Source organism: Ascaphus truei, chromosome 14, assembly GCF_040206685.1.
Source record: "Ascaphus truei isolate aAscTru1 chromosome 14, aAscTru1.hap1, whole genome shotgun sequence".
Taxonomy (NCBI): Eukaryota; Metazoa; Chordata; class Amphibia; order Anura; family Ascaphidae; genus Ascaphus; species Ascaphus truei.
The window spans coordinates 20,150,797-20,157,698 of NC_134496.1; positions in this window are offsets into that span (position 1 = coordinate 20,150,797).

Sequence of the window (6,902 nt, forward strand, 5' to 3'; positions counted from 1 at the left end):
GTCACACACTGCCACACAATGCCACACACTGCCACACACTGCCACACAATGCCACACAATGCCACACACTGCATCCATGGGGAGATTCTCTGGCAGGGAAAGGGTTAGGGGGTGGAGAGACGAGAAGACAAGGAGATTGATGGATAGGATACACATATACATACAGATACATTATATATGTACAACTATACATACACATTAATTACATGTAGTGTGTGTGTACACACATAACTTAAAATGTGATATGGTAAACCTATCCAGCCTAGAAATATTTCAAAGCAAGTATACACCAACCTCACACTGATGATACCCATCAAGGTTGAAACATGTCTGTGAGTGGTCTGTACTTGCTTTGCTAGTTCCATGCTGTGTTTAAAAGCTGTGTGAACGGCGATGCATCTGCTTAAATGGGCTCCATGTGAATGGATATTCCAGGCAAAAAGTGACACGTGTGCTCATTTGCATGCCATTTCCCAGAATCCCTTGCTGCAGTGGGAGCACTGTATGCTAGGTGACAATGGTGAAAGGCAGGGTTGCAGACCTGTATGAGACATGTGAATGTGCACACAAGTGATATTCTTTATTTATTAAATACTAGCTTTTGTACCCGGCTACGCCCGGGGAATGTAATATTGAATAAATGTCCCCCCCCCCCCTGCTGACGACACATCTCCCCGCCGCACCCCCCCCCCCCCCCTCCTCCCGGCGGCACATCTCCCGCCCCCCCCCCCCCTGCTGGATGTAGTGCGGGTGAGATTTGTCTGTGTGTGTGTGTCTGTCTGTGTCTCCCCCCGCTGCCGGAACATGTCCCCGCCCCACCCCCCCCTCCGCCCTGCTGGCGGCACATCTCCCAGCGCTGTTGTGGCATGTCCCCTCGCTGCCAAATCCGCAGCAGAATGTCCAGTGAAAATTTTGTTGTGCTCCGTGGTGCCGAGTAAACTAATTATGTTCGACATGTGGTGGTTTGTTTTGCGGTATATTTATCGGGTGTATAAGGATATATATCTGAGCCCCCACTCCTCTATATGGCAGACAGGAGCCATCTTGTGACAGACACAGACGCCATCACCTCATAGCCACCGACCATCGCCTCCCAGCAAACACCCTGCCACCCGTAAAGGATGTTTAATCCGGAATCGCACTACTTTCCGGTCGTATTATTTGTTTTATTACTGGGACAGGGCTGCGCCAGTCACCGCCCGGGGACTGGCCAACGCGAACATATACACATGAAATACGTGCTGCTGTACAGGAGGGGCCTTGCTCGGTATTCTCACTCTGCCCTGGAACTGCTTCTCATCCACGTCGCTCATGGCGGCGGCTGCTGCTGCTCTAACAAAGCGGATACTCGAGGAAAGGTCAGACGGGCCCTCGCATATCCCAGTCCCTCTGCGCTTTTTCCTCTCTGTCATTTCTTCCTCCCCCCCCCCCCCTGTTGGTACATCTCCCCCCACTGGCGGCACATTTTCCCGCCCCCCACCCCCGTTGGTACATCTCCCCCCGCTAGCTAGCACATCTCCCCCCTACCTCCCCACTGGCACATCTCCCCCCCCCCTCCCCGACCCCCTCTCCCGGCACACCTCCCCCGTACATCTCACATGACCAGTGATTCCCAACCTTTTTTGTTTGGAGGAACTCTTTAAGTATTTCGTAAAATTTCGGGGAACCCCTATCTGGATGACACATGTTCGACAGGGGTAAATCACACAATAGATGTGTAAAGCAGTAGGGGTAATAAATAATAATTAACTCATACTTTTGAATAAACAATGTGTATATATTTTGTAATGATTTTGGTTTAAACATCACCCACCCCCTGCATCTCATATCACCCCCCCCTGCATCCCACATCACCCCACTTCACCCCCCTGCATCTCATATCACGCCCCCCCTGCATCCCACATCACCCCACTTCACCCCCCTGCATCTCACATCCTCTGCCTCTCTCTCCTTCTCTCTCCTCTCCCTCCTAATCTCCCTTCTCTCTCCTCTCTCACACACACAGTCACACACACTGTCAGTCACACACACACAGTCACACACACACAGTCACACACACACTGTCACACACACACACTGTCACACACACTGTCACACACACTGTCACACACACTGTCACAGTCACACACAGTCAGTCACACACACTGTCACAGTCACACACAGTCAGTCACACACACACAGTGTCACACACACACACACACAGTCACAGTCACACACAGTCAGTCACACACACTGTCACAGTCACACACACTGTCACAGTCACACAGTCACACACACAAAGTTTGCAGCAAGCAAAAGCAGCCTTTCTCCCTCCCTCAGCTCACATGTAAGGAGAAGCAGCAGCCTCCCCCCCAGGAGGAGAGCGGAGGGGGGAGAGACAGGGACGCTGCTCCACGGAGCCCCGGTTGAGAATCACTCACATGATCCAGACAAGGACACGCCCCATCCCTTAGTTGCCACGCCCCCCGCCCCTCTGCTCCTGCACTAAGAGATTTGCTGGACATTAGAATGTCCATAATTTGGGAGGTGAGTGACATTGGAAGCTCAAAATAGTTGCGTTGACCTACAAATCCGCAGCAGAATGTCCAGTGAAAGTTTGGTTGTGCTACGTGGTGCCGTTTGTGAGATTTCGATGCTTCTGAGATACAAACAAACGGAAAACGGAATCCAACTTAGAATTATAGTATAGATATATAAGCTCTGGCGGCCCTTGCTGCAGGGCGCCGCCATCTTGGGCCATGTTGCGCATGCGCGAGGAGCGCCAGAAGTCGCAGTGGCCAGTTGAGGGTTGCGCATGCAGGTTCCGAGGGGACTTCAAGCCCCATAGTGCTCAGGCGCACATGTACAACATGACGTCAGGGAGCCAATCGCGCGGTTAGGTCTTCTACAGAAGGAGATAGTATTCGCGCGCTGGAAGAGGAGGAGTCAGTCGGAGCTGGAGTAAGATAGGGGTAAGAGGTGTGTGTGCAGGGGTCTGTGACGCTCTGTACTAGGCCAGATTTCCCCTAGGCCCCAGCTAGGCCCCGACTCCCAGTATCAGTTTGTGGCAGCTACAGGGACAGGCCCTTAGATAGGAACCTTGCCCCTTAGCTATTATAAGTCAGGGACACAGTTCTACTCTGCGTGATCCTGACACAGTGGTCTGGGACCAGACCACTGAACTGAGGCAGAGACTGTCTTCAAGGTGGGACCATCCGGCTGGATACCATCCCACGTGGAGGAGAACGCACAGTGGAGGACATCGCTGGATCGCGGATCCCTTCTGATCCTTGTCGGCGCGCCCGGGTGCTGGAGCGCTCGGCAGGTACCATTACAGAAAGTGCACCAACTCTAACACATTCCATTGGTGGGCTGCGCGGTCACACACTGTGGGTTTGGGTGTGGGCATTGTGGGACATTGAGGGACTGGGATTCTCAGGACACGGTGCGGGTTACACGGTGGTGGGATACAGCCCTGCGAGGTGCATGGGTAGTTGTACATTTAGTTTGATAGAGTTATAAGGTATTAGAGTATTAGTTCTATGTGTGCCAGTAAAGGCCTTTCTATTTTACTACGTGTGTGGTTATTGTTTGTGTCCTGTGAGGAGCTCCTCCCACTATGTTGGGATCCCTCTCAGGTGGAGGTGCTGCACCAAAGTTATAAGTATATCGCCCCAGGCTCCCCGTGGTGAAGGCTTAGGCCCCTGCGAGCCAACAGGTTAAAGGGCAGCACCAGTAGCCATCTTGTTTAAGGGGAAACAGGGCTATATATATATATATATATATATATATATCTCCTGGCCGTCGGCAGCTATGTATTCTTCTGGGCCTTTCCTCTGTCAGTCCTGTTAGAACAGGCAGTGGAAAGGTTAATTCCTTCAGTTGGTCTGTTTTGCATTTCAGCTCTGGGTATGTAGCAATATTGAGGGGCAGGCCTAAGCAACATTTGAATGTGTTAATCCAAAGGGTGGATATGGGTTGGAACACCGACTGATGTGTGTGTGAGCCAATCGGTATCCAGCTTTGAGTTGTAATGATTCAAAGCTAGAGACACTCCCTGAGGATATTCAAATTGAGACATATTCCCAAATTAAGTTAGTGTGAGTTAGTCTAGAGAGAGAGCAGAGAGAGATAAGAAGCTAAGAAGAGGTCTCCCCCTCTTGCCCCACCTGGATAAGGCCTCGGTCCTGCTGCGCTCGGTGGCGCGGGCGGCCACACGCGAGTTCCCCACCAGCAGGGGAATCCTGCGGAGCCGGTCCCCGTCCCCCCTGACTGCACAGCTTACTACACGCTGTGGCGCGTCAGCCGCTATGGGATACAAGAGAATGGTGTTCCCTAGCGTTGACGCGTCACGTGGTGTGGCTGTGAGCCAATGGGGAGGGGAGGCTTCGGGAGGAGGAGAGGCTTCGGGAGCGGGGAGGAGTGTGGGGGGAAAGCAGCGTGAGTGCCTGTCTGTGTGTGTGTATGTGTGTCTGAGTGCGTGAGTGCCTGCCTCTGTCTGTGTGTGTGTGTGTGTTGCTTTACTTACCCGAGCCGTGGAGGGAGGGAGGGGGGGGAGAGTAGCGGGTCCCTCCGCTCAAGCCACGCCCCCCCTCCCGCTCAAACCTCCCACTCCCGCCCACCTCCCGCTCCCTACAGACCAAATATCGCGGTTTGTGTATGTCAGCGCCCCGCCTGTCTGCAGTGCGGGCGCGCTGACTCTGGGAGTGGGGCCTTAGCCTAAGGAGGGGGGGAATTCAAGCTGCCATGAGCAGAGAGGCAGAGATTACACCATGCCTGTGATATCATGCTGTATGCTGTTTGCACATCTATACTGAATAACGATCCACAGAAAAGAAGCTGCTGTGTGTGTCCCTGTTCCTGTGTCTGGAGAATAGAGTGTCAGTGGGGGTCTCTCCTCTGGAGACCCCAGGGGATCCCTGCTGGCTGGAGGCGCTGTGCACCCTGAGAGAACAAGGTAACCTGTCCCACACCTCCTGTCCCTGTCCTGGGCTCTCCCCACAACACCGCGGAGCACTCAGCCCTCCTGTTTACCAGCAGGTCACAGCACCCAGACCACTCAGTGACCAGAAGGAGTGTACCCCCCAATCTCATGTCGGGTGGGGTACCATAGAAGAATACATATATACACTTAGTTAAGTTATGGTGGCTAAAAAAAAGTGACAAAAACCCTCCTTATCGCGCCATGTGATAGGTGGAGCAGATTAATTCTGTATTGTCCACAGTATCCGTTTATTAGTAGCAATGAGAGGAATGAACCTCAGTGTGTGGCGCTACTAGCCCAGTAGACACACGTGCATCACGCGGAGGCATCCACATTAACCCTTGATGTACCGGAGTCCTGAGTATAAAGCAGAAAGCTGTAGCTGTAGCGAATGAAGCCCATAGGCAATCACATAGGTATAGGGAAAAGCTGGCCACGGCGATCATGAGGTCCCCCGACGGGAACCAGCAGACCCCTGCAATGCCAGACCGAATCCCCTAGTGATGGACAATAACGCAGCATACAGTTCAGTGATTGGGGTAATCACAAAATCAACCGCTGGTGAATGGAAGACATCCGGTAACAGCGGCAGCAGCAGCAGCAGCAGCAGCAGCAGCAGCAGCGTGCATCCACAGGTAAGTGCAGGATAAGGAAAAAGGGGAACTGAGAGCACAGCAAAAAGCGTGGAGCTGGAGGGCAATAGAAAAAAATAACAAAAACTTTATTGAAACATGCCTAGTTTAAAAAGAGAAACCTCTAACGCGTTTCTTTGATAAAGCGCCCTTGGCGAGAAACGCGTTAGAGGTTTCTCTTTTTAAACTAGGCATGTTTCAATAAAGTTTTTGTTATTTTTTCTATTGCCCTCCAGCTCCACGCTTTTTGCTGTGCTCTCAGTTTTCCTTATCCGTTTATTTGTAGCAGGGGCTACAATTAATTATGCACCCCCCCTCACTCCCCGCAGATTCTCCTACACAGAATTCTGAACCCAAACGAAAAACTCTCAGACAAGAACTTTGCTACCCATCCGAGTAAAGCTTCAGCCAGGGTGTCATCCTTTCTGCTTGAACAGGTGTATCTGCCCCTTCCTGCCACACTGCGTATTCCTCTGAGCGCTGAGTATGCGCCTGGCTCTCTCTCTCCTATCACACAAATTGCGAATGCAGGTAGCCAGCTGCTAATAGTCCTGGAAATCTGTGTTTCCTCTTCTTCTTTCTTATCCCCTGCTCCCTTCTCAGCCGCTGTCTGTGCCCTTTCCAAATATTTAACTTCCTTTGGCATTTGCAAACCTGTGTATTTTTCTCATATTGGATGTAGCATTGGGCTCCTCTGTTGCTTGTTGTATGCATTTGCAAACCTAACAGACTAGTCCAATATAAGTATGCATCCCTAGCTGCCTTGGTCCCTGACGACTTACCTCTCCTCCTTTGTTCGCTTCTCTGTTCCCTTCCATGTAGTCACCCTGCTGGTCCATGTTCTGCTTGCCCCCCTCGAGACTCCTTTCCTTCTCACTGGCTGTCCCTAAACCCATAAGTGGTGCTCTTTTGGCCTTGACAACCTCAACCACTGGCTCCCCTCCTGGGACGGTCCACTCCTGCCCTACACCTGTGACACTTGTTTGCCCTGCCATGTTTGACGTAGACCCAGACCTGCTACCTGACGCCCCCACCCAATTGTCTAAGCACTGCCTCAATAAGTACACAAGATCCCTCTGCATCTCTACAAACCTACAGAAGCCAACCAGTTACCTTCTCCAGGCCTGCATGGACTCACCAGCGGCTGCGACTCCGCTGGACCTCTCGCTTCGCCCTGAGGTTCCGCACGCCTGCTCCTGACACCTGCAGTCGCCCCATTGGCTGTTGTCCTGCGACTCTGATATCTGCAACAGCTGGAATCACGCCTGCTTCCACTGCCATGATGCCTGGACCTCCACCCTTGGTTC